This window comes from Triticum dicoccoides, chromosome 6B (assembly GCF_002162155.2).
Source record: "Triticum dicoccoides isolate Atlit2015 ecotype Zavitan chromosome 6B, WEW_v2.0, whole genome shotgun sequence".
Lineage (NCBI taxonomy): Eukaryota > Viridiplantae > Streptophyta > Magnoliopsida > Poales > Poaceae > Triticum > Triticum dicoccoides.
In genome coordinates, this window is record NC_041391.1 from 261347479 (window position 1) to 261375328 (window position 27850).

The 27850-nt window shown below is 41.0% G+C and overlaps 1 long non-coding RNA gene across 1 annotated transcript in view; it reads left to right on the forward strand.

Moving 5' to 3' along the window:
• The window catches only part of LOC119322851, a 19695-nt gene extending 10186 nt beyond the window's left edge, over nt 1–9509 (forward strand). Inside the window, exons 2-3 of the long non-coding RNA XR_005155887.1 lie at nt 8447–8517; nt 9001–9509. This is a non-coding gene — a long non-coding RNA (uncharacterized LOC119322851). The remainder of the gene's footprint in view (nt 1–8446; nt 8518–9000) is intronic.
• Nucleotides 9510–27850: the final 18341 nt, after the last annotated feature.

Below are 27850 nucleotides of genomic sequence, written 5' to 3' on the forward strand. Positions count from 1 at the left end.
GAGATGGCCGGACGGCCTGAACCCTAGCGAACGGGGAGGGGCGGCGGCGCCGATGGGAGGGCTGGCTCGGGGCTCCCCGTGCTCGGGGATGGAGAGGAGGCGGAGGGATTTGTGCGCCGAGGAGAGGGCGGCGCCGGGCGGGGTGACGGCGAGGCGGCCGGTGGATGGAGGGTGGGCGGCGGCGCGAGGAGAGGAGCGGCGCGTGGGGGAAGACAGGGGAGGGCGCGGGGTTGAGACAGGGGTGGTGCGGGGAAGAGATAGTGGGCGGGTCGATTTGGGCCAAAATGAGGTCTTCGCGCGTTTATTTTCGCTAAGTCCCGCGCTTACTGATAAGCCTGGTGCAGAAGGGTAAGCCTAGTGCCATAGGAAAAAACACACGGTTCATAAAAATTATTTTTTATTTTTGTTTTATTTCAATACAAAAAGTTTATTAATTTTACTTTTAATAATTTATGTGTTCCATTTTATTGTATTTTTATGATACTTATTTTACTTTACTTTTTATTGTATTCTTATTCTATTTTTATTGCATTGTTTTTATAAATGGTACCCTCTCCCCTTATTTCATTATTTCCACTCTTTAAAATATCGGTCAATATTCCGGTAAAAGTTTGGGCGTGTTACAAGTAGACCTCACCTGTGGCCGCTTGTAAACCACACCATCTCCGATGTAGTCTCTAGGTATCGAGAGGGAACGAGTCGGGTTTGTGAGGGAAGTGTGGGCCCTATTGCTCAGTTGGCATCGAAACTTCTCATGCTCTCAAATAAGGCCATCGAATGAAATGTGCCAGGCAGCCGTATTTTTCGGACCCGCCTAGAATATTTGAGACATTTATTGCACTGTTAGGGTTTCGGAGCCGGAAATTGTAGATCTGCAAGGCGGCACTTGAAATCATGCCCAGAAGCAGCATATAAAATCCTATGCGATGTCTTTGCGACATGCGTAGGCCTTTTGCAGGCGAGGGAGGGGCAGGCCCAGCCACCGGGGGGCAAAATTACCTTGGTGCACGCCTGATCCAACCGCTTAAATCCTCGGAAAATTATATAATGCCGGAAACCCTCGGGAGCTGGCACGGTGTCATCACATGGTCCCTGTAGGGTGTGGTAAAAGTTTGGGCCTGTTTCGAGTAGGCCTCACCTGAGGAGCTTGTTCCGAAGTGTTCCTATGGGCTGACCTACCACAACTGGGTGGAGAGGTCCATTGGTCAAAATCCGTGCGGCGAAAGTCAAAGGGTTAGATCTCCTGGTCAACTGCTGCAAGGTTTGACGGGACGGGGGCCTTGGGGGTAGCAATGCCACTGGAGCATCGCGCAGGACCCTCATACATGCCTTAAGGTGTGGTGGCATGTCTGAAGAGGCAGCACGCGGCTCCGAGGTGTGGCCCCCCTCACGAACGATGATGACACGGTATAGTAAACGTTCTGCGGTAACTGTGCGGTGTGAATATTATTGAATACTAGGAGCGCGATAAAATCATGATTTTCTTGCACGGCATGGGCACATGTGATATAGGACGGATGGTAAATTTTCAAAAAAATTGGTGATGCAGAAGTATCTGAACACTTCCCTCTACGCGGATTGTCTTGCGTGTCTACGATTGTGGCCGGCGGCCTCCGGTGGCTAGCCATGCCGCCAAATCTTGCGTCGGGGCCTCTTACACGTCTAGAAGTGTGGTGGCTGGTGCCAACACGAGGCACACGTCTCCGGAGTGTGACCCCCTTCACGGATGGCGCCGCCGCCGGCACCTGGAGGAGGAAACGGCCGCGTCAGGTCGACACGGAGGGAATCTTGCGATGGGTTTGGCCCGGACCTTGTTCCGAAGTATTTCTATGGTCTGACCTACCACAACCAGGTGGAGAGGTCCGTTGGTCAAAGCCCGTCCGGCAAAAGTCAAAGGGTTAGATCTCCTGGTCAACCGCTCCAGGGGTTTGGCAGGACGGGGCCCTTGGGGGGTAGCAATGCCACCGGAGCATCGCGCGGGGCCCTCATACATGCCTTAAGGTGTGTGGTATGTCTGAAGAGGTAGCGAGCGGCTCCGTGGTGTGGCCCCCCTCACGGACGACAATGACACGGTATAGTAAACGTTCGGCGGTAATGGTGCGGCGTCAATATTATTGAATACTCGGAGCGTGATAAAATCATGATTTTCTTACACGGCGTGGGCACATGTGATATAGGACGGATGATAATTTTTCATAATTTTTGGTGATGCATAAGTATCTGAACACTTCCCTCTACGCGGATTGCTCTTGCATGTCTACGATTGTGGCCGGCGGCCTTCGAGGGCTAGCCAAGCCACCAAATCTTGCGTCGGGGCCTCTTACATGTCTAGAAGTGTGTGGCAGGTACCAACACCAGGCACGCGCCTTCGGAGTGTCACCCCCTTCTCGGACGGCGCTGCCGCCGGCACCTGGAGGGGGGTAACGGCCGCGACGGGTCGACACGGAGGGAATCTTGCGGTGGGTTTGGCCTGGACCTTGTTCCGAAGTGTTCCTATGAGCTGACCTACCACAACCGGGTGGAGAGGTCCATTGGTCAAAGTCCGTCCGATGAAAGTCAAAGGGTTAGATCTCATGGTCAACTGCTGTAGGGTATGGCGGGACGGGGGCCTTGGGGGTAGCAATGCCACCGGAGCATCGCGCGGGGCCCTCATACATGCCTTAAGGTGTGGTGGCATGTCTGAAGAGGTAGCACGCTGCTCCGAGGTGTGGCCCCCCTCACGGACGATGATGACACAGTATAGTAAACGTTCTGCGGTAACGGTGCGGCGTGAATATTATTGAAAACTTGGAGCGCGATAGAATCATGATTTCTTACACGGCATGGAAACATGTGATATAGGACGGATGGTAATTTTTCATTTTTTGGTGATGCAGAAGTATCTGAACACTTCCATCTACGCGGATTGCTCTTGCGTGTCTACGATTGTGGCCGGCTGCCTTCGGGGGCTAGCCAAGCCACCAAATCTTGCGTCAGGGCCTCTTACATGTCTAGAAGTGTGGTGGCGGGTGCCAACACCCGGCACACGTCTTCGGAGTGTGACCCCCTTCACGGACGGCGCCGCCGCCAGCACCTAGAGGGGGGTAACATCCGCGTCGGGTTGAAACGAAGGGAATCTTTCGGTGGGTTTGGCCCGGACCTTTTTCCAAAGTGTTCCTATGGGCTGCCCTACAACAACCGGGTGGAGATGTCCATTGGTCAAAGCCCGTCCGGCAAAAGTCAAAGGGTTACATCTCCTTGTCAACGGCTGCAGGGTTTGGCGGGACGAGGGCCTTGGGGGGTAGCAATGCCACTGGAGCATCGCGCGGGGCCCTCATACATACCTTAAGGTGTGGTGGCATGTCTGAAGAGGTAGCACGCGGCTCCGGGGTGTGGCCCCCCTCATGGACGACGATGACACGGTATAGTAAACATTCTGCGGTAAAGGTGCGGCGTGAATATTATTGAATACTCTTGGAGCGCGATATAAATCATGATTTTCTTACACGGCGTGGGCACATGTGATATAGGACGGATGGTAATTTTTCATAATTTTTGGTGATGCAGAAGTATCTGAACACTTCCCTCTACGCGGATTGCTCTTGCGTGTCTGCCACTGTGGTCGGCGGCCTCCGGGGGCTAGCCATGCCGCCAAATCTTGCGTCGGGGCCTCTTACACGTCTAGAAGTGTGGTGGCGGGTGCCAACACCTGGCACGCGTCTCCGGAGTGTGACCCCTTCACGGACGACGCCCCCGCCGGCACCTGGAGGGGGGAAACGGCCGTGTCGGGTCGACACTGAGGAAATCTTGCGGTGGGTTTGGCCCAGACCTTGTTCCGAAGTGTTCCTATGGGCTGACCTACCACAACCGGGTGGAGAGGTCCATTAGTCAAAGCCCGTTCGGCGATAGTCAAAGGGTTACATCTCCTGTTCAACCGCTCGAGGGTTTGGCGGGACGGGGGCCTTGGGGGGTAGCAATGCCACTAGATCATTGCGCAGGGCCCTCATACATGCCTTAAGGTGTGGTGGTGGCATGTCTTAGGAAGCAGCACACGGCTCCGGGTGTGGCCCCCTTGACAGACAGCGATGACAGGGTATAGTAAACATTCTGCGGTTACAGTGCGGCGTGAATATTATTGAACACTCGGAGCGCGATAAAATCATGATTTTATTACACGGCGTGGGCACATGTGATGTAGGACGGATAGTAGTTTTTCATAATTTTTGGTGATGCAGAAGTATCTGAACAGTTCCCTCTGTGCGGATTGATCTTCGCGTGTCTACGATTGTGACCGGCGGCTTCTGGGGGCTAGCCATGCTGCCAAATCTTGCGTTGGGGCCTCTTAGATGTCTAGAAGTGTGGTGGCGGGTACGCTAGGGTGTCGAAAGATTCATGAAAATATAAAAGTGGCGTTAAATTAAGAATTTCACAAATAAGACCCATGAAAACTAGTCGACAGAAAATAGGTTAGAATAATAATACTAATTAAGTAGTAAATATAAATGCAATGAAAACCATCTTAAATTAATTTTGCACAAGTGTTACGCGTTGCAAAAAATCCGCAAAAATGTAGGCCTAGTGCTTTCATCGGGCACACGGCTTATATGTCCTATAAGCCGAGTGCCTGCTTCGGACACACGGCTTATATGTCCTATAAGCCGAGTGCCTGCTTCGGAGACACGGCTTATAGGCTGCTCCGTGACGGCGCCGTCAACCACTGCCCTTGCAGACACGTGGCAGATGTCTTTGCCGAGTGTGTGATGTAAGCCGGGTGCCTTTTCCCGTAGATACCGTGTGTTTCATATAAGCCGTGAGCTTTTTTGCGAAACTCGGCTTATTGATAACCATAAGCCGAGTTCCTCGTATTTACCGGGTGTTTTTTTCTCGAGACTCGGCTTAGAGGAGCATAAGCCGGGTGCCCGAAAAAAAGCACTCGGTTTATAGGCTAACACACGGGAAACCGGGATTTTACTGTAGTGACGCTAAAGATGACACAAGCTTGTGTGACTAAAAATAATTTAAGTATATGTCTTAGTACATATGATAACTTCAAACCATGCTCTCCTATAGCATAAAGTAAACATAATTGTATATCAAGGCAAACTACTACTAAGTATAGAGTGTGTAGTGTATTCTTCACTTCTTCCAGCTATCTTACTTAAGCACTTGTTGCTCATGCCTAGCCCATGTATCTCTCTGGCTCCCTCCTAATCCTCTTTGGTCTATCATGCAAGGTTTGCTGGATGTGTTTAGATGGTTTTTTCCTCTTCTTTATGCAATCGGTCCTTTCCTTCCTTATTTTGCTTCTAGTTTTGGCGTTCCATTCTTCATCACTGTCACCTTTGATGGTACAGTTGTCGGCATGGCTATTGTTGTCTCCCTGCATATATGCAAAAACAATGTTATTAATGAAACATCTGTAAATTTCTGTAAATTCATGGTAGATATTAAGCTTGTATATCATCGACATATTTACCTTGTTCATTCTTGTACTTTCTTCAATTGTGAGATCACCATCTGTGTCATTTCCTTCCTCTTGTACCTGTAACATAGAATGTAGGAATTTAATAATGTATTATGTAATACATATATGATGAAATGCATACATAATATTAGACTAAAGTAGGAAATGACCAATACACTGATGGATTATTATTTCATACAATGATTTTATATTTTGGAAATAATATATTTAAAATTAAATCCTTTTCCTTTTATTTGATATTACCTCATTATTTCAGTGATGTCATAAAATAGTAAAGTAATTTCAAAGAATACCTCATTATTAAATTTTTCTGTAAGAACCTTTTTTTATTTCGCGAAGCCTTTCTTTTACAATCCTGCTTACATCTCTTTTGTTTTGTCTCTCCTTTTATCTTCTGCGAAAAAGTTTTTGGCTCTTTCTATGCGTTTTGTTATGTCATAAATAAATAGGCCAAAATCAATTATGAATGCGTATACAGGGAGATAATGTTTTCAATTTGTTACCTCATCATCAGGAGCTTCAATTTTAACAACTATTCTAGAAGCAACCGGTCTCACATCTTTTTCATATCTTTTGCTAGACTTCTGTATCTTTGTCCTCCGTTGTTGTTTTTTGTTGGATGATATTGAGGTTTCCTTTCTGCACATATCCTTCTTCTCATCATTTGTTGCATTCTTGGAGGAGTGGTTCACCTATAAGAATGAAAATTATTTTTTAACATTTAAAAACAAAAATTGCACACCTGTGAGAACAAAATCATTAATTAGTGGGAGTACCTCGTTATGGAAATTGTGCATATCAGAATTTGAAGAACCTCGTGTGTCTTGCCTTTCCAGTATGCCCTATAAAGAGTGTGCTCATATTATAATTTTATAAGCCATTTAAAATACTCAAATGTGCATGCATACCTCTTCAGCCATTTCATTTGAATTTTCCATCTCAAGTTTGTCATCAACTTCAAAAGTGTAGCTCACTTTAAAATTTTCCATACACTCTTCTAGATTCCTTGAATTTAGCTTCAGTCAGAATATGAGTGGTCTGCCATAAAGATTCTGAATAACATCTGGTACCGTGTTGTTGAATTCCTCCTGCTCTAATAGGGTCGATGTAGATATGTTGCCTAAAAGACTCTTTGCTACCTCGTTAAACACCACAAAAGTTGTTGTTGCCGTGCCATCGCGTACCTTGAGTTTAAGTAGGTACCTAATATGATGTTGTCAAGTTATTACTGGTATATTATTAAAACAAATGGAACCAAAGACAATCTAGTGCACAACATGCTCGCCGCATGTCTGGATTTTGAGCTACTTCATGACAGGTAGTGCAAATATAGTTATCATGTTCCTTTTTTGTAGCACAAAAGCAAAGTTTGCATGCCATGTACCACCAGCCTTTATTTGTTATAATATCATCAATTGTTGCTTTTGTTGTGCATACAAATTCCTATTAAAGAGAAAATATATGAGATTATTACATAATAATGTACAATAAATAAGGTACAGTATGATGATCAAGGTTAGAGGGAAACCTTTCTTTTGACATCAGCATATCGCAGTTCTATAATTTCCCTCAATGTTTTTCTGTTGTACAACATTTGCTCTTCAATTGTTCCTTGGGTGCTTTCATCGATTCCAATCATAGTTGGAATAACATCTCTTTCACAATACCTATAATAGGTCACAACATGAGCACATAAACTTGTAACTTCAAAGACATACATAATTGCATTATTATATAGCATACCTCTCAATAATTTGGTCTGCCTCTGGAATTTCAGGGTTGAGCAAGACTTTAGATGCATTTGTTGTGCGTAGTGATAGCCCTGGTAACAAATTATCAGTAATTTGGACTTGTGTTTACACAAAAAGATTGTAGTTCTCACCATTGAATTTTCTGACCAAATTTGAAGTGACAATCACTATTGTTTGTTTGTCCAAAAGACTTTCATTCACCGTATTTGCTAAAATATCCCCCATAGCGTGATTCGGATCTTTTCATCTCTGCATGAATTTATTCATCAAAAAGTGATATAAAGATCATCTATGCAATTCAAAAAAAAATCTATAGTAATAGAATCACTTACTCTAGTAAAAGGATTTCAATCTCGTGGATGTTTGAAGTTTGAGCCATGCCCGTCCCTTTATTTTTTTGTACTTGCTCTATTGGTTTCATTGCAGTAAGCAATCCAATGACATCTGCATATAATCATATTTTAAAATCTAGCTAGTTCGCCAATGCTTGTTCTTCTATATGGATTATGATCATACCCGAGCACTGTTTATCAATATTCACCCTACTATCCAAGGTATCGCCATCAACAAATTCGAAGTGGTAATACAAAAACTTGGATTTTCCTTCATCCACTTCCTTCACTGCTGTATCATAAACAAAACTGATTTTGAGATTGTTCTTCAATGGTCGGTATTTCTCATACTCCAAGACTTTGAAGGTCTTAATTATGTATATGGAGTCCTCTTTAATTTTTGACTTAAATTTATTGACTAGTTTGCTCCCAATAGAAGCATGGATCGCATGGCCCTACATAGAAAGAAAAGATCAGCAAACTTTGGAAAGGATAAATTGAAGAAACATTATATATGTAATACTTGCACCTTTTTGTCCAATTAAATCATATCAGTGCTAATGAGCTCATTAGTTGATAAGTTAATTGCGTCCCAAAGTCTTAAAACTTTGACTTTGATTGTCCATGTCTCGTTTCGCGTAGTCAATGCATTCAATGGTGTATATGCCATAATCTTTGAGGCCCTTTAAATATAAGAACAGAATGGTCATTAGTAAAGTAAGAAATATAATGACATGCAAGCAATCCCATTTATTTCTGTAGACTTCTATAGTATATTATCTTCACGTGAAAACTGGAAGCAACATCCATGGCATTAACCTTATGTAGAAGACTATATGAAATAAAAGTAGATGAATCAATACAGTCTTATTGACAATTGGTTTTAATTTATGTTTCAGATGGAGCTGATGCCATGACTACAGAAACCCACTATAACATCTGAGGCTGATCAAATATGGAAACCATCTATGTATGTTTCTCTGTATCTGTTTTTAGGTGATGAAACTTGTGAGCTAACATGTGAAACCTTTTTATATTGGCACTACCTACAGTATAAATTAAGCATTATTGATCCATTAATAGATCTGATCTATAATAATAGGTAAAATCTATTTTATGAACAACACCTTATGCACCATCTATGCTTCTCTATATCGCAGCAAGTAATCCCACTTGGATATGTTATACTTGTAGTATGATTCTGGACTTGTATAGTATGTTATCTTAACGTGAAAACACTGGAAACAACATCCATGGCATTACCCTGGCATTAGCCTTTCGTAGGTGAGTAAAAAATATGAACCTGACACCATTAAGATAGTAACCCACACATATATGATTGTAGATAATCAACCTTCGGAGGTAATGGCAAATATTTTTAGATCAGGACTGCCTAGAGTATAATAAAACCATTATTGATCCATTAATAGCTATGGTCTATAATTTCGTGCAGATGAAACTTACTTGATGGAGATCGTTTTCTCGACGGAACTGTCTTGTCGCCGCTGGAGGAAGACAATTCCTGTTTGCTCGACAGAACTGTTTTGTGGTTGCTATATGAAGATAATTCTGGAGTGGAAGTTTTGGTCACTGGAAGAAGATGATGTGGGAGGAAGATGTTGCAACCTTTCATGCCGTGGGGAAGGTCTTATATGGATGGTTGAGTTTCTCTCATCTGCACGATTGAAAGAAAGTTTTTTTGTACGCAGCCTGTAAAGATATTTCGTTGGAGTCCTTTTTTTTAGAAACGTACAAATATGGTAGTTCTGATTTGTTTCGGTACACCCCGTTTGTAGATAGCACGATCGAACGAAAGCTTTTTTGGTAGCAGCCTGGACAAATATTCTGTTTGGAGTATTTTTTTTGAGGAACGAAGAGATATGGTAGTCTTGATTTGTTTGGGTAAATCCCGTTTGTACACATGTTTTTCTAGAAACGAAGAGATATGGTACTTTTCATTTGTTTGGGCACATCCTGTACGATCTCTATTATGGGTGTCATGGCCCAACTTGTAAGCGTATATGTTTTTCTGAAACAAAATGTGAAGCCATCGTTGCACGTATGGACCCACCTAGTTTATGAAGATCTAATGGTTGTGCTTTGTCGGGACATCTAATTAAAGGTCGGATATATCTAATTATTGTAGGATTTTATAGGACAATAAGCGTATATGTTTTTCTAAAACAAAATGTGAAGCCATCGTTGCACGTATGGACCCACCTAGTTTATGAAGATCTAATGGTTGTGCTTTATCGGGACATCTAATTAAAGGTTGGATATATCTAATTATTCTAGGATTTTACAAGACAATTATCTTTATTTTGGTGACCCCGTCAAGTACTTTTTATATATAAATAGATGATGCGCCTTTGTCTACTTTGATTGAGCAAAATAGTGATGCCGTAGATGTGAATTTTATCTCTCGAAACAATTTCAACAATAATGCTTATAGAGGTAATTTTAATCCTAGGCCTTGTCCTAGTAATTCCTCTAATAATTATGGTATTCCTATGTAATCCTTCTTATAATAATAATAGGAACACCTCTGATCTTGAGAATAATATTAAAGAATTTATCAATACTCAAAATGTTTTTAATGCTACGATAGAAGAAAATTTGAGTAAGATTGATGATATGTCTAGAAGCATCGATAGAATTTCTCATGATGTGGAAAATCTCAAGTTGAAAATTTTTGTGCCTAAGATTGAAGAATCAATTAAAGCCTTATATGTTTCTATGGATGAAATTAAGAAAAGAACCTCTATGCTTAGAGCTAGAAGGGAATTTTAGAAAAGGGTTTTCTAGTGATTGCTTTCATAAAAATGATGAAGATCTTAAAATGATTGGTGTTTCTTCTATTGATTCTTTGTTTAGTAAAATTAAGATTGATGAAAAAGGGACTGAAGAAGATTCAACTTTAGTTAGAAGGCATCCCAATAATTTGGAGGGTGAAAATCTTGTTGAGAAAATTAATAAAATTGGGTTTGGAGAGGTCAAAACTTTAAATAGTGATATGCCCACTCTTTTGGATCACAAAGACTTTAATTATGATAATTGCTCTTTGATTGATTGTATTTCTTTGTTGCAATCCATGATAAATTCACCTCATGCTTATGAACAAAATAAAGCTTTTACTAAACATATTTTTGATGCTATGATGAAAGCTTTGGAAGAAAAGTTGGAATTAGATATTTCAATTCCTAAAAAGTTACATGATGAATGGGAACCTACTATCAAAGTCAAGATTAAAAATTATGAGTGTTTTGCTTTATGTGACTTGAGTGCTAGTGTTTCTACAATTCTGAAATCTTTATGTGATGTGCTTGGTCTTACCGATATTGAAAAATGTTCTTTAAATTTGCACTTGGCGGATTCTACTATTAAAAAGCCTATGGGAAGAATTAATGATGTTCTTATTCTTGCAAATAGGAACTATGAGTGCCCATAGATTTTATTGTTCTTGATATTGATTGCAATCCGTCTTGTCCAACTATACTTGGTAGACCGTTTTTACGTACTATCAGTGACGTGATTGATATGAAAGAAGGCAATATTAAATTTCAATTTCCACTAAGGAAGGGTATGGAACACTTTCCTAGAACTAGAATTAAGTTGTCATATGAATCAATCATGAGGGCATCTTATGGATCTAGAAACAAAGATGACAACACTTAGATCCTTCAAATTATGCCTAGCTAGGGGCGTAAAACGATAGCGCTTGCCGGGAGGCAACCCAATGAATAATATTTATTTTTGTCTTTTTATTTTTGTTCTTGAGTGCTTACACAATTATGCTACTGTTAATATTGTGTTTTTATGTTAATTAGTGTTTGTGCCAAGCAAAACCTTTGGGATCATGTTGGGTGATAGTTGCTTTATCTTGTTGGAAAATAGAAACTTTTGCGCCCAGTAAAATAATTTTAAAATAATCACATAAACCTTAATTTTTACACAAGATTTATATACAAATTGCCCACGTTGTCCTCATTTTTCAGATTTGATAGAGTTACAGAAGTATTCGAAGTTTTCAGATTGCTACAGACTGTTATGTTTTTGACAGATTCTGTTTTCTTTATGTTGTGTGCTTATTTTGATGAATCTATGGACTCTTTCGAGGGGGTTTGACCATAGCAAAGTTGGAATACAGTAGACATAATACAAAAATAAAATATGAATGGGTTTGCAACAGTACTTAGAGTAGTGATTTGCTTTGTTATACTAATGGATCTCACGAAGATTTTGTTGAGTTTTGTGTGATTGAAGTTTTCAAGTTTTGGGTGAGATCATGATGGATGAAAGAATAAGGAGTAAGAAGAGCCTAAGCTTGGGGATGACCCATGGCACCCCAAGTTATTATCCAAAGAGAAGCAAGCAACTAAGCTTGGGGATGCACGAGTGGCATCCGCTCTTTCTTCTAACGACCATCGGTATTTTACTTGGAGCTATATTTTTATTCGTCACATATCATGAGTTTTGCTTGGAGCGTCTTGTATGATATGAGTCTTTGGTTGTTTTGATTTTTTTTAACTCATGAATCCTTGCTGGACACACCTATTGAGAGAGCCAAAATTATGCTATGACTTGTTAGAATTGCTCTGTATGCTTCACTTAAATCTTTTTGAGCTTTGAAATTGCTCTAGTGCTTCACTTATATCTTTTTGAGCATGGTGTTGCTTTATTATTTTTGAAGAAATGCTCTCATGCTTCACTTAGATTTATTTTAGAGTTCGTAATTTTTTAAAGAAATTCTCTCTTGCATCACTTAAATTATTTTGAGAGAAGAAAATTTTATGCTCATGTTCTTCACTTAGATTTGTTTGAGCTATCAAAAGCAACATATGAAATTAGTCCCAAAGTGATAGATATTCAAGAGGGATATAATAAAAACTTTCTTGAAGATCATTGGACAAAATAAACTTGATTCCTTGTCATAGTTTTGCGCTACATTGATATAATATGTGAGTCATGTTGATGAGTAATTATGCTTTAGTAAGAATATTGGTGTTAAGGTTTATGATTCCCTATGCAAGCACGAAAGTCAATAGTTCTGTAATTAAATTACATCCTACTTGTGGTGCATTATTTGGTGTTAGTTATGCTTAATGCTTGCTTATGAGATTTTTCATTTCTTGGTTGGATGCTTCTCAATCTTTTGCTAGCCTTCATTTGCACTAAGTATGATCGCTACTTGCGCATCCAAATTCCTTAAACCCAGTTTTGCCACATGAGTCCACTATACCTACCTATATGCGGCATTCTTTTGCCGTTTTAAGAAATTTTTTGTATGTGCCATCTCTAAATTTCAAAATAAATTTCTCTTTTGTGTGCTCGTATCGCTCATGAAACGGTACGGGGTGGCTGCTTTTTTCCATGCTAGATGTGTTATTCTCAAGATGAGTGTTTATTCACTTGTCATTGCACGAGAGTACGACAAATGTATTAGGGATGCCTAGTCCCAAAATGAAAAATGAATTTACTTTATGTTGTCAAATAATAAATTCCTTGGAAAGTATTGGTATGGAAGGCACCCGTGGATACGACTAGCCATGGAAAGTGAAAGTATGGTTGAAAAGGAATAAACTTTATTTTCTGTTTGGGAACCGCCTGAGATATATCTAGCATGGAAAGTATTGGGAACTACTCAATCGTTTTTGTTGACAGGAAAAGCATGCCACCCAAAATGATGTATCTCCATATTTTTTGCTTTGAGCTCTGGCACCTCTACAAATCCCTACTTCCCTATGCGAAGGGCCTTTCTTTTACTTTATACAGTTTTTATTTTATTTGAGTATCCAACTTCTCTTATAAAGCAGCAACTAAGGGGCACTATGATCGTACTTGAGCATTGGGTGTATCTAATACGCGAGTGTGTTTCATGAATGGATCAATGATTGAGCATAATGGGCTAGGGATAACTTGCTTTAGTGTTGATATTTTGAATGACATGGTTGCTTGTTGATATGCTTGAGTATTGAAACCTTCATGTCAAAACAAAACTATTGCTTTGAATCATATAAAAGTCCAAATGTCCATGCTACAAAGAATAGAATATGTGATTAACCTATTCGGCAACATTCCACATCAAATTTTTTGTTTTTATCATTTACCTACTCGAGGACGAGCAGGAATTAAGCTTGCGAATGCTGATACGTCTCCAATGTATCTATAATTTTTGATTATTCCATGTTGTTATATTATCATTCTTGGATGTTTTACAATCATTTTACAACAACTTTATATCATTTTTTGGTACTAACCTATTGACATAGTGTCAAGTGCCAGTTGCTTTTTTTGCTTGTTTTTTACTTCGCGGGAAATCAATACCAAATGGAGTTCAAACGCAGTGAAACTTTTTGGTGATTTTTTCTGGACTAGAAGACACACGATGGGCCAAGAAGAGGGGGGCTACGAGGGGAGCACTGAAGGAAATATTCCCTAGAGGCAATAATAAAGTTGTTATTTATATTCCGTTATATCATGATAAATGTTTATTATTCATGCTAGAATTGTATTAACCGGAAACTTAGTACATGTGTGAATACATAGACAAAACATAGTGTCCCTAGTATGCCTCTACTTGACTAGTTTGTTAGTCAAAGATGGTTAGGTTTCCTAACCATAGACATGTTGATGAATGGGATCACGTCATTAGAGAATGATGTGATGGACAAGACCCATCCTTTAGCTTAGCATAATGATCGTTACAGTTTCATTGCTACTGCTTTCTTCATGACTTATACATGTTCCTCAGACTATGAGATTATGCAACTCCCGAATACCGAAGGAACACCTTGTGTGATATCAAACGTCACAACGTAACTGGGTGATTATAAAGATGCTCTACAGGTGTCTCCGAAGGTGTTATTGGGTTGGCATAGATCGAGATTAGGATTTGTCACTCCGTGTATCGGAGAGGTATCTCTAGGCCCTCTCGGTAACAAGATTCTAGGTATGATGATACCGACGATCGAATCTCGGGCAAGTAACATACTGATGACAAAGGGAACAACGTATGTTGTTTTGTAGTTTGACCGATAAAGATCTTCATAGAATATGTAGAGCCAATATGAGCATCCAGGTTCCGCTATTGGTTATTGACCGGAGATGTGTCTCGGTCATGTCTACATAGTTCTCGAACCCGTAGGGTCCGCACGCTTAACGTTCGATGACGGTTTGTATTATGAGTTATGTGTTTTTGATGACTAAATTTTGTTCGGAGTCCCGGATGAGATCACGGACGTGACAAGGAGTCTCGAAATGGTCAAGACATAAAGATTAATCTATTCGAAGGCTATGTTCGGACACCGGAAAGGTTTCGGATAGGTTCGGGCATTTTTCGGAACCCCCCGGGGGATTAATGGGCCTTAGTGGGCTTTAGTCGAAAGGGAGAGGAGGTCTGCAGGGTGGCCGCGCCCCTTCCCCTGGCTGGTCCGAATTGGACTCGGAGGGGGCGGTGCGCCCCTCTTTCCTTCTCCCTCTCCACCTCTTTCCCTCTCTCCCTCTCTTGGAAAGGATGGCGACTCCAACTAGGATTGGGAATCCTAGTTGGACTTCCCCTATAGGCGCGCCCCTCCTTAGCCAGCCTCCTCCTCCCTCCTTTATATACGATGGCAGGGGGGCACCCCAAAGCAAAACAGTTGTTCTCTTACCCGTGTGTAGTGCCCCCTTCCACAATTTAACACCTCGGTCATATCGTCGTAGTGCTTAGGCGAAGCCCTGCGCTAGTAACATCATCAACACCATCACCATGCCGTCGTGCTGACGGAACTCTCCCTCGTCCTCAACTGGATCAAGACCTCGAGTGACGTCATCAGGTTGAACGTCTGCTGAACGCGGAGGTATCGTACGTTTGGTACTTGGATCGGTTGGATCGTGAAGACGTTCGACTACATCAACCGCGTTAACTAAACGCTTCCGCTTTCGGTCTATGAAGGTATGTGGACACACTCTCCCTCTCGTTGCTATGCATCTCCTAGAGAGATCTTGAGTGATCATAGGAATTTTTTTGAATTACTACATTCCCCAACAAGCACAACCCACCAGGGCGCGCCTGGGCCCCCAGGAACGCCCAGGTGGGTTGTGCCCACCTCGGTGGCCTTCCCGCACCGCCTCTTTGCTCTATAAATACCTCAATATTCCAGAAACCCTAGGGGAGTCAACGAAAATCAATTCCATCCACTGCAAGTTCCATATTGATACGTCTCCAACGTATCTATAATTTTTGATTGCTCCATGCTACTTTATCTACTGTTTTGGACTATATTGGGATTTATTTTCCACTTTTATATTACTTTTGGGACTAACCTATTAACCAGAGGCCCAGCCCAGAATTTCTATTTTTTTGCCTATTTCAGTGTTTCGAAGAAACGGAATATCAAATGGAGTCCAAACGGAATGAAACCTTCGGGAACGTGATTTTCCAACCGAACGTGATCCAGGAGACTTGGACCCTACTCCAAGCAGTGCCAGAGGCGGTCACGAGGGTGGAGGGCGCGCCCCCTACCTCGTGGGCCCCCTGACGCTCCACCGACGTACTCCTTCCTCCTATATATACCTACGTATCCCCGTACGATCAGAACAGGAGCCAAAAACCTAATTCCACCGCCGCAACCTCCTGTATCCATGAGATCCCATCTTGGGGCCTGTTCCAGAGCTCCGCCGGAGGGGGCATCCATCACGGAGGGCTTCTACATCAACACCATAGCCCCTCCGATGAACTGTGAGTAGTTTACTTCAGACCTTCGGGTCCATAGCTAGTAGCTAGATGGCTTCTTCTCTCTTTTTGGATCTCAATACAATGTTCTCCCCCTCTCTCGTGGAGATCTATTCGATGTAATCTTCTTTTTGCGATGTGTTTGTTGAGACTGATGAATTGTGGGTTTATGATCCAATATTATCTATGGAAAATATTTGATTCTTCTCTAAATTCTTTTATGTATGATTGAGTTATCTTTGCAAGTCTCTTCGAATTATCCTTTTTGGTTTGGCCAACTAGATTGGTAGTTCTTGCAATGGGAGAAGTGCTTAGCTTTGGGTTCAATCTTGCGGTGTCCTTACCCAGTGACAGAAGGGGCAGCAAGGCACGTATTGTATTGTTGCCATCAAGGATAACAAGATGGGGTTTTTATCATATTGCATGAATTTATCCCTCTACATCATGTCATCTTTCTTAAGGCGCTACTCTGTTTTTACTTAATACTCTAGATACATGCTGGATAGCGGTCGATGAGTGGAGTAATAGTAGTAGATGCAGAATCGTTTCGATCTACTTGTTTTGGACGTGATGCCTATATACATGATCATTGCCTAGATATACTCATAACTATGCTCAATTCTGTCAATTGCTCAACAGTAATTTGTTCACCCACCATAGAATACTTATGCACTTGAGAGAAGCCACTAGTGAAACCTATGCCCCCCAGGTCTATTCTCATCATATCAATCTCTATCACTTTATTTACTTGCTTTGTTTTTACTTTGCCTTTTATTTTTTACTTTGCATCTATCTATCAAAAATACCAAAAATATTATATCTATCAAATCTCACTCTCGGAAGTGACCGTGAAGGGATTGACAACCCCTAAGCGTTGGTTGCGAGTTGCTATCGTTTTGTGTAGGTACGAGGGACTTGTGCGTGGTCTCCTACTGGATTGATACCTTGGTCTCAAAAACTGAGGGAAATACTTACGCTACTTTGCTGCATCATCCTCTCCTCTTCGGGGAAATCCAACGCAGTGCTCAAGAGGTAGCAAGAAGAATTTCTGGCGCCGTTGCCGGGGAGGCTCACGCAAGCAAGTCAACAATACCAAGTACCCATCGCAATCCCTATCTCTCGCATTACATTATTTGCCATTTGCCTCTCGTTTTCCTCTCCCCCACTTCACCCTTGCCGTTTTTTTCGCCCTCTCTTTCCCAATCTTCTCCTCCTTTCCCTTTTGTTTGCTTTCTCCCGCCTTGCTTCTATTGCCGCTATGTCTGAAATTGGGGAGATTATCGTCGATATGGACAATAATGATAACACAGAAAATCCCGAGGCTCCGGCCGATGAAACTCCTATCTTGCATACTAAAAAGTTTCGAATCGGTAGTGGTAACATCATTGGCAAAGGTGTTATTCAAGATTTCTTTACTTGTGCCGGTGCTTTACCTTCCATGGGTTGTTCTATTCTTCATAGAACTAGTAGCCTTGCAGATGCTATAGCTATGCTTGTGGTTGAACTTGAAAGACAATTTATGCATATGCACCCTTGCATACAGAGAATTTTCTTAGAATTCTCTAATATTGAGCACTCTTCTGTTAAGCGCGCTGTTACTATCTTTTTGGCTCATGAATTTAGATATATCATAAGAGAAGTCAAAGAAATCTTTGCGCACTATAGGGTGGAAGCCGGTCGTCCACCCATAGAAGCAATCCTCTATGATCAAGAGGAAATTAGACGTTTTCAATCTTCGGACTATGTCGCTTTCAATGGAAATCTTAGAAAAAAGGTCCCTATCAATGTCTTGGTTGATTGCATTAACGATCTTAATAATGATTTTGCCCTTAGAAATAATGAGCTAGGATACTCTCTCGAGTATAAGCTCACAAGATTTTGCCAAAAGAATGCTTTCAGTGATGAAATAGTTGTGCACTATGAAGGGCCAAGGGAGGAACCCGTTCCTCCCGTGATTGATCTTGGGGATTTTTGTCCCGCTAAATTTAGCCCTTCTGATTATTTTTTCTTGCCTCAAAGTAAACTTGCTGCCGAACGTAGAGAATACGAAATGATCTTTCAAGTTCTATCTTATTATTACGACACTACCTAGATCTATCTTTGCTTTTATGCCTAGCTAGGGGCGTTAAACGATAGCGCTTGTTGGGAGGCAACCAATTTTATTTTATGTTTTATGTTTTTGCTTCTGTTTAGGAATAAATAATCCATCTAGCCACTGTTTGGATGTGGTTTTATGTTTTAATTAGTGTTTGTGCCAAGTAGAACCTATAGGATAACCTACGATGATAGTTGATTTGATTCTGCTGAAAAACAGAAACTTTGCGCGCACGAATTTAGTTATGATAAATCACAGGAACGTGCTTTTGCGTTCATTCTTTTTGCTGCTGATAAATAAACAAATTTTCTAGGACTTCCTATTTTGGTAGAATTTTTAGAGTTCCAGAAATTTGCGTTAGTTACAGATTGCTACAGACTGTTCTGTTTTTGACAGATTCTGTTTTTCGTTTGTTGTTTGCTTATTTTGATGAATCTATGGCTAGTAAAATAGTTTATAATCCATAGAGAAGTTGGAATACAGTAGGTTTAACACCAATATAAATAAAGAATGAGTTCATTACAGTACCTTGAAGTAGTCTTTTGTTTTCTTTCTCTAACGGAGCTCACGAGATTTCTGTTGAGTTTTGTGTTGTGAAGTTTTCAAGTTTTGGGTGAATTCTTTTGATGGATTATGGAACAAGGAGTGGCAAGAGCCTAAGCTTGGGGATGCCCATGGCACCCCAAGATAATCCAAGGACACGAAAAAGTCAAAGCTTGGGATGCCCCGGAAGGCATCCCCTCTTTCGTCCACTTCCATCGGTAATTTACTTGGAGCTATATTTTTTATTCACCAACATGATATGTGTTTTGCTTGGAGCGTCTTGTATTATTTGCGTCTTTGCTTGTTAGTTACCACAATCATCCTTGCTGTACACATCTTTTGAGAGAGCCATACATGATTTGGAATTTGATAGAATACTCTATGTGCTTCACTTATATCTTTTGAGCTTGATAGTTTTGCTCATAGTGCTTCACTTATATCTTTTGAGCATGATAATTTTTGCTCTAGTGCTTCACTTATATCTTTTAGAGCACGGTGGTGGATTTGTTTTAAAGAAACTATTGATCTCTCATGCTTCACTTAGATTATTTTGAGAGTCATTAATAGCATGGTAATTTGCTTAATGTTAATATACTTAGTGTTCAAGACATGTGAAACTTTCTTTTGAGTAAATTGAATACTAAGATAAGTGATGCTTGATAATTGTTTTGAGATATGGAGGTAATAATATCAAAGTTGTGCTAGTTGATAATTGTGAATTTGAGAAATACTTGTGTGGAAGTTTGCAAGTCCCGTAGCATGCACGTATGGGTAAAGTTGTGTAACAAATTTGAAACATGAAGTGTAACTAGCTTGTGCATCCTTATGAGTGGCGGTCGTGGACGAGCGATGGTCTTTTCCTACCAATCTATCCCCCTAGGAGCATGCGCGTAGTACTTGAATTTTTTGATGGCTTCTAAATTTTTGCAATAAGTATATGAGTTCTTTTGACTAATGTTGAGTCCATGGATTATACGCACTCTCACCTTTCCACCTTTGCTAGCCTCTTCGGTACCGTGCATTGCCCTTTCTCACCTTGAGAGTTGGTGCAAACTTCGCCGGTGCATCCAAACCCCGTGATACGATACGCTCTATCACACATAAACCTCCTTATATCTTCCTCAAAACAGCCACCATACCTACCTATCATGGCATTTCCATAGCCGTTCCGAGATATATTGCCATGCAACTTCCAGCATCATCATCATGACATACATTACTTTTGTCATATTGCCATTGCATGATCATGTAGTTGACATCGTATTTGTGGCAAAGCCACCATGCATTATTTTCCATACGTGTCACTCTTGATTCATTGCACCATCCCGGTACACCGCCGGAGGCATTCATATAGAGTCATATCTTGTTCTAAGTTTCGAGTTGTAATTGTTGAGTTGTAAGAAAAATAAAAGTGTGATGATCATCATTATTAGAGCATTGTCCCAAGTGAGGAAAGGATGATGGAGACTATGATTCCCCCATAAGTCGGGATGAGACTCCGGACGAAAAAAAAGAGGCCATAAAAAAAGAGAAAGGCCCAAACAAATAAAAAAATGAGAGAAAAAGAGAGAAGGGACAATGCTACTATCCTTTTACCACACTTGTGCTTCAAAGTAGCACCTTGTTCTTCATGTAGTGAGTCTCGTATATTGTGCTTCAAAGTAGCACCAAGATCTTCATGGTAGTGAGTCTCATAAGTTGTCTTTTTATACTAGTGGGAATTTTTCATTATAGAACTTGGCTTGTATATTCCAATGATGGGCTTCCTCAAAATGCCCTAGGTCTTCGTGAGCAAGCGAGTTGGATGCACACCCACTAGTTTTCTTTTGTTGAGCATTGATAGCTCTAGTGCATCCGTTGCATGGCAATCCCTACTCCTCATGTTGACATCAATTGATGGGCATCTCCATAGCCCGTTGATTAGCCTCGTCAATGTGATACTTTCTCCTTTTTTGTCTTCTCCACACAATCCCCATCATCATATTCTATTCCACCCATAGTGCTATATCCATGGCTCGCGCTCATGTATTGCGTGAAAGTCGAAAAAGTTTGAGATTATTTGAGTATGAAACAATTGCTTGGCTTGTCATCGGGGATATAGAAGTTGGGAACATCTTTGTGTGACGAAAATGAAGAATCCTAACCATATGATTTTGCAGGGATGAACTTTCTTTTGCCATGTTATTTTGAGAAGACATGATTGCTTTGATTAGTATGCTTGAAGTATTATTATTTTTGTGTCAATATGAACTTTTGTCTTCAATCTTTCGGATCTGAATATTCCTATCACAATTAAGAAGATTTATATTGAAATTATGCCAAAGTATCACTCCGCATCAAAAATTCTTTTTTATCATTTACCTACTCGAGGACGAGAAGGAATTAAGCTTGGGGATGCCTGATACGTCTCCAACGTATCTATAATATTTGATTGCTCCATGCTACTTTATCTACTGTTTTGGACTATATTAGGCTTTATTTTCCACTTTTATATTACTTTTGGGACTAACCTATTAACCGGAGGCCCAGCCCAGAATTGCTGTTTTTTTTGCCTATTTCAGTGTTTCGAAGAAACGGAATATCAAACGGAGTCCAAACGGAATGAAACCTTCGGGAATGTGATTTTCCAACCAAACGTGATCCAGGAGACTTGGACCCTACTCCAAGCAGTGCCAGAGGCGGTCACGAGGGTGGAGGGCGCGCCCCCTGGGTGCGCCCCCCTACCTCGTGGGCCCCCTGACGCTCCACCGACGTACTCCTTCCTCCTATATATGCCTACATATCCCCGTACGATCAGAACAGGAGCCAAAAACCTAATTCCACCGCCGCAACCTCCTGTATCCATGAGATCCCATCTTGGGGCCTGTTCCGGAGCTCCGCCGAAGGGGGCATCCACCATGGAGGGCTTCTACATCAACACCATAGCCCCTCCGATGAAGTGTGAGTAGTTTACTTCAGACCTTCGGGTCCATAGCTAGTAGCTAGATGGCTTCTTCTCTCGTTTTGGATCTCAATACAATGTTCTCCCCCTCTCTCGTGGAGATCTATTCGATGTAATCTTCTTTTTGCGGTGTGTTTGTTGAGATCGATGAATTGTGGGTTTATGATCCATTATTATCTATGGAAAATATTTGATTCTTCGCTGAATTCTTTTATGTATGATTGAGTTATCTTTGCAAGTCTCTTCGAATTATCTTTTTTGGTTTGGCCAACTAGATTGGTAGTTCTTGCAATGGGAGAAGTGCTTAGCTTTGGATTTAATCTTGCGGTGTCCTTACCCAGTGACAGAAGGGGCAGCAAGGCACGTATTGTATTGTTGCCATCGAGGATAACAAGATGTTTTTTTTATCATATTGCATGAATTTATCCCTCTACATCATGTCATCTTGCTTAAGGCGTTACTCTGTTTTTACTTAATACTCTAGATGCATGCTGGATAGTGGTCGATGAGTGGAGTAATAGTAGTAGATGCAGAATCGTTTCGATCTACTTGTTTTGGACATTATGCCTATATACATGATCATTGCCTAGATATACTCATAACTATGCTTAATTCTGTCAATTGCTCAACAGTAATTTGTTCACCCACCGTAGAATACTTATGCTCTTGAGAGAAGCCACTAGTGAAACCTATGCCCCCCGGGTCTATTCTCATCATATCAATCTCTATCACTTTATTTACTTGCTTTGTTTTTACTTTGCCTTTTATTTTTAACTTTGCATCTATCTATCAAAAATACCAAAAATATTATCTCTATCAGATCTCACTCTCGTAAGTGACCGTGAAGGGATTGACAACCCCTAAGCGTTGGTTGCGAGTTGCTATCGTTTTGTGTAGGTACGAGGGACTTGTGTGTGTGGTCTCCTACTGGATTGATACCTTGGTTCTCAAAAACTAAGGGAAATACTTATGCTACTTTGCTGCATCATCCTCTCCTCTTCGGGGAAATCCAACGCAGTGCTCAAGAGGTAGCACATATCCACCAGATCCAATGTAGACACCATCACGGAGGGGTTCATCATCCTCATTGGTGCCTCTCCGATGATGCGTGAGTAGTTCATTGTAGACCTACGGGTCCATAGTTAGTAGCTAGATGGCTTCCTCTCTCTCTTTTAATTCTCAATACAATGGTCTCTTGGAGATCTATTTGATGTAACTCTTTTTTGCGGTGTGTTTGTTAGGATCCGATGAACTTTGAGTTTATGATGAGATCTATGTTTTTATCCATGAAAGTTATCTCAATTCTTGATATCTTATATGCATGATTACTTATAGCCTCATATTTCTTCTTCGAATCTTTGGTTTAGTTAGGCTAACTAGATTGATTTTTCTTGCCATGGGAAGAGGTGCTTTGTGATGGGGTTCGATCTTATGGTGCTGGATCCCAGTGATAGAATGGGAACCGGCATGTATGCATCGTTGCTATTAAGGATAACAAGATGGGGTCTATTTCTACATAAATAGATCTTGTCTACATCATGTCATCGTTGTTATTGCATTACTCCGTTTTTCCATGAACTTAATACACTAGATGCATGCTGGATAGCGGTCGATGTGTGGAGTAATGGTAGTAGATGCAGGAAGGAGTCGGTCTACTAATCTTGGATGTGATGCCTATATAATGATCATTTCCTGGATATCTTCATGATTATTTGAAGTTCTATCAATTGCTCAATAGTAATTTGTTTACCCATCGTATGCTATTTTTCTCGAGAGAAGCCACTAGTGAAATCTACGGCCCCGGGTCTCTTCTTTATTACATTTGCCTTCAAGATCTATTTTTATTTGCTTTTATTTTCATATCTATTAATCCAGAAACACAAAAATACCTTGCTGAAATTTTTATTTATTTATTTTATCCCGTGTTCCCGCGAGATCTATTAATCCAATCTACTACAATTTTACCTATCCTTTTACCCGTGAGGGATTGACAACCCCTCTCTTACGTCGGGTTGCAAGTACTTGTTCTTTGTGTGCAGGAGTTGTTTACGTGGTGTTGTGTGGTTCTCCTACTGGTTCGATAACCCTGGTATCATCACTAAGGGAAATACCTGCCGTAGTTGTGCTGCATCATCCCTTCCTCTTTGGGGAAATACCGATGTTGTCCAAGCCGCATCAGTCACTTGCAAATGTGAGACCTGATAGAGATAGAAATAAAAGATTACTAAAACGTAAAAGTATATAGAAGTAAATATATTGCAACAAGATATTTTTGGTATTTTTAATATATAGATCTGAAAATGTAACGAGGAAAATAGACCCGGGGCCATAGGTTTCACTAGAGGCTTCTCTCTTGAAGGCAAATAACACGGTGGGTGAACAAATTATTGTTGAGCAATTGATAGAAAAGTATAAAGTTATGACGATATCCAAGGCAATGATTACGCAATATAGGCATCACATCTATATCAAGTAGACCGACTTTTGCCTGCATCTACTACTATTACTCCACACATCGACCGACTCCTGCTTGCATCTAGAGTATTTAGTTCATAAGAATAGAGTAACCCATTAAGTAATATGACATGATGTAGCGGGATAAACTCAAGCAATATGATGAAAACCCCATCTTGTTATCCTCGATGGCAACAAAGCAATACGTGTCTTGCTACCCCTACTATGTCACTGGGTGAAATCACGCAAGTATGAACCCAAAGCTAAGCACCTCTCCCATTGCAAGAAAAACCAATCTAGTTGGCCAAACCAAACCGATAATTCAAAGAGAAATACAAAGATACCAAATCATGAATATAAGAATTTAGAGAAGATTTAAATAATATTCATAGGTAAGCTGATCATAAATCCACAACTCATTGGATCTCGACAAACACACCGCAAAAGAAGATTACATCGGATAGATCTCCAAGAACATCAAGGAGAACATGGTATTGAGAATCAAAGAGAGAGAAGAAGGCGTCTAGCTACTAGCTATGGACCCATAGGTCTATAGTAAACTAATCACGCTTCATCGGAAGGGCAATAGAGTTGATGTAGATGCCCTCCGTGATCGAATCCCCCTCCGGCAGGATGCTGGAAAAGGCCCCAAGATGGGATCTCACGGAAACAGAAGGTTGCGGCGGTGGAAAAGTGTTTTCTTGGATGCTTATGAGGGTTTTGGAATATATGTGAATATATAGGAGGAAGAAGTAGGTCAGGGTGTCTTCGGGGAGGCCACAATCCCTAGGGGCGCGCTCCCTGGCTTGTCGTCTACTCCAAGGGTTTCTGACTTGGACTCCAAGTCCTTCGTGTGTCTTCTGGTCCAAGAAAAATCATTGTGAAACTTTTATTCTGTTTGAACTTCGTTTAGTATTCCTTTTCTGCTGAACTCAAAAACAAGGAAAAAACAAAAACTGGCACTGAGCTCTAGACTAATAGGTTAGTCCCAAAAATAATAGAAAATAGCATATTAATGCATATAAAACATCCACAACAGATAATATAATAGCATGGAACAATCAAAAATTAGAGATACGTTGGAGACGTATCAGTAGCCCAATCCTTTTGTGGCAAAGGACAGACAATGTATCTTATGATAAGCAAAGCGTTCTTGAGGGTACACATGGATTTCACCATATCACTTTCGTCATGTTAGTTTTATTCGTGTTTGCCACTTTGATAATTTGATATGTGGGTGGACCAGTGCTTAGGTGCTGTTCTTACTTGAACAAACCTCCTACTTATGATTAACCCCCTCGCAAGAATCCACAACTACGAGAAAAGTATTAAGATAAAATCTAACCATATCATTAAACTTTTGGATCCAAATCGTTCCCTTACGAAGTTGCACATAAACTAGGGTTTAAGCTTCTATCACTCTAGCAACCCATCATATAATAACTACTCCACAATGCATTCTCTTAGGCCCAAATGTGGTGAAGTGCCATCTAGTCGACATTCACATGACACCACTAAGGGAATCACAACATACATGTCATCAAAATATCGAACATATATCAGGTTCACAAGATTACTTGCAACATGATTTCTCTCATGACCTCAAGAACAAATGTAACTGCTCACAAATGATAATCATGCCCAAGATCAGAGGGCTATTAAATAGCATAATGGATCTAAACATATAATATTCCACCAAATAAACCATATAGTAATCAACTACAAGATGTAATCAACACTACTAGTCAACCATGACTACTAATCTAAGGTTCCGGTACAAAGATTGAACACAAGAGTGAACTATGGTTTGAGAGGAGATGGCGATATTGAAGATGTTGATGGAGATTTCCCTCCTAAAGATGGGAGAGTTGTTGGTGATGACGATGGCGATGATTTCCTCCTTCAGGATGAAAGTTCCTCCAGAGGAATCACACCGCCGGAGGGCAAAAGTGCTCCTACCCAAGTTCCGCCTCGAGACGGCAACACTTCGTCCCGAAAGTCCTCTCCTTATTTTTTTTCTAGGTCAAAATGACTTATACACCAAAAGAGGGGCATCAGAGGTGGGCCGAGGAGGGCACAACCCACCAGGGCGCGCCTGGGCCCCCTGGCACGCCCAGGTGGGTTGTACCCACCTGGTGGCCCCCTTTGGTAGTTATTTGCTCCACTATTCTTCATATATTGCAGAATAATTCTCCATAAATTTTCATCTCATTTGGAGATTTGCAGAATAGGTAACTCTGACGTAGCATTTTCAGGTCCAGAATTCCAGCTACCAGTATTCTCCCTCTTTGTGTAAACCTTGCATATTATGAGAGAAAAGGCATTAGAATTACTCCCAAAAGCATTTTTATGCATAAAAACATTATAAATAACAGTAGGAAAACATTATGTAAAATGGATGTATCAAACATGCCCTGCAAAAACAAGTTAGACATCCTCTACTTTGTTGTTGCAAGTTTTACGTGGCTGCTTGATGTCTACTACACAACCTTCTTATTGTAGACTCATGTTTGGCCTCCAAGTGTAGAGTTTTGTAGGACAGTAGCAATTTTCCCTCAAGTGGATGACCTAAGCTTTATCAATCCAGGGAAGCGTAGGATGAAGATGGTCTCTCTCAAACAACCCTGCAACCAAACAACAAAGAGTCTCTTGTGTCCCCAACACCCCCAATACAAAGGTAAATTATATAGGTGCACTAGTTTGGCGAAGAGATGGTGATACAAGTGTAATATGGATGGTAGATATAGGTTTTTGTAATCTGAATATATATATATAAATAAACTAGTAACAAAAGTGAGCAAACACGGTATTGAAATGCTTGAAAACAAGTCCTAGGGTTCATACTTTCACTAGTGCAAAGTCTCTCAATAATGATATCATAATTGGATCATATAACAATCCCTCAACGTGCAACAAAGAATCACTCCAAAGTTTCTTTTGGAAACGTAGGACGAAAATGTGCATCAACTCATATGCATAGATTATCCCTATGTCACCTCGGGAATCCGCGAGTTGAGTGCCAAGACATACATCAAGTGAATCAATAGAACATCCCATTGTCACCACAGATATCCCATCGCAAGACATACATCAAGTGTTCTCAAATCCAATACTCAATCCAACATAACGAACCCACAAAGAGCAAGACTCAATTCATCACAAGAAGGTAGATAGGGATAAACACCATAAGATCCAACTATAATAACAAAGCTCGCGGTACATCAAGATCATTCCAAATCAAGAACACGAGAGAGAGAGAGAGAGAGAGAGAGAGAGAGAGAGAGAGAGAGAGAGAGATCTAACACATAGCTACTGGTACACACCCTTGGCCCCGAGGGTGAACTACTCCCTCCTCATCATGGAGATCACCAGGATGATGAAGATGGCCTCCGGTGATGATTTCCCCCTTTGACAGGGTGCCGAAATGGGCTCTCGATTGGTTTTTTGTGGCTACAGAGGCTTGCGATGGCGGAACTTCCGATCTAGGGTTCTTTTCAGAGGTTTCTATATTTATAATAACTTTTGGCATCAGAAACACGTCAAGGGGGTGCCCGAGG